Here is a 1,849-nt window from a genome sequence, read left to right on the forward strand (position 1 = left end):
ACACATTCATCACTTTCAGCCTACAAACCTTTCTATTCCAATCACCCAAACCTTCATAAAACCCATGTTAATACATGCTTATTGATTGTAATAGTTCTCCCAGAAACTGAAAACTGTGGATTGCATTGTCTGCCAGTCCCGATTGGTGTGCATTGCCAAAATAGCTTAATGAAGCAAACCAGACCTGAGATGATTCAATCTAGTTTAATAGTCTTCTGTTTTATAAATCTTCACCTGATAGCAGAGTTACTAATTTAAACTGAATTTCATATAAAGGGAGATACTACTGGCCTCTTACATTTCTGTGATGAGCTATAAGAATTGCTTAGGTCTAGAATCAGAATGATATGAAACAAAATCCACTGTTAATTACATGATTAATTGGATAAACTATTCACTTAAACCAACATTCCTCACAGGGCTGTTGCTTTTCAGATAAAATAAGAGGCGGCCCTTCCAGAGGACAGGCAGGAGATACAATAATAATAATAAATAAAATTTGCTGATTGGAATAGTCACCACTCTAATAACACCTGTATAATTTATTTCATTTTTGGTGCATGCTTAGAAAATCAGTGCATGAAACTACCAACAACTTGGAAACTTGAACCACGATGTTTTATTTGAAAAATTCTGTATAAATTAGAATTCTAGGCAATACAGAACAAAAACAAGAAAAAAAAACCAAACAGAGCGTAAGATACAACCTTAATAATAGCCACCCAACAATCATATTAGGGGCCAAAATTTATTGGAATAAGCAATTTTCCTCTTTTCTAAATAAAAAGAACTTTCCCCTGGGGAAAAGTATGCCAGAATGTAAGGGGCATTACCAACCACGGCCCATTGATCTCTTGGGTGGGTAGAATGGATGTAATAATTCTCAACAGACACTCCTTTGATAATCTATAAGAGATGGGCAGAATAAGCTTGGGAGAGTGATTCCGGGCATGTCCCAACCACACACTTTATAGGGTTTTACAAGTAAAACCCTATAACAGCGTTTCCCAACCTTGGGAACTTTAAGACTTGTGGACTTCAACTCCAAGAATTCCCCAGCCAGCTATACTGGCTGGGGAATTCTGGGAGTTGAAGTCCACAAGTCTTAAAGTTCCCAAACTTGGGAAACACTGCCCTATAAGGTAGCACTTTGAATGGAGCTCAGACTCTTACTGCTATCAACTGCAGCAACCTAAGCATAGAGGGAATTCTGCAATGGCAGTAACATTTCCTGACAATTTCCTTACATTTTAAAAAGAGAAAGGGCCCATATAAAAATCTTTACCCAGATCTCTCTTCTTAAAAAAGTATTCCCTATGGATTACCTCCTTTTTAATTATTTTTTATTCCCAGTACTTCTTATTCAAAATGTCTCTGATTTAATTACTCTCTTCCTGGTGGCAGAGCTTTGTTTGGTTCTCTGGTCATTTGCTTCCAGTCCTAAGGTTCCTAATAATCCTTACTTGTTTATGAGGCAGAAGCAAATTAAAACTATTACAACTGGAGAGATTCCAATTGGATATTCCCATTTTATTTGAAAATAAACATTGAAACAACTACTGTAATTTATGTTGCAGCTTAGAATTAAGTAAACAGGGTTTTTACCATATTTTTCTCCCAGATTTCTTGAAGTAATAATACCCACAGGCCGGGGGATCCACTAAGGGCTTACTATGGGTTTCCAAAGCCCATTTCCTTCTTATACATTATCCAGAGATCAACAGCACACCATTCTTCTATCAGTACATCCCAACGTCATAAAAACATTCCAGTTTTCTTATTGATAGAGGGCTCTGCGTTTGTATGTAGAGGCATCCTCGCCGACTACCTACAAGTCTACTACCTGGTT

The sequence above is a fragment of the Protobothrops mucrosquamatus genome, unplaced genomic scaffold (assembly GCF_001527695.2).
Source record: "Protobothrops mucrosquamatus isolate PMUCROS unplaced genomic scaffold, P.Mucros_1.0 scaffold1510, whole genome shotgun sequence".
Taxonomy (NCBI): domain Eukaryota; kingdom Metazoa; phylum Chordata; class Lepidosauria; order Squamata; family Viperidae; genus Protobothrops; species Protobothrops mucrosquamatus.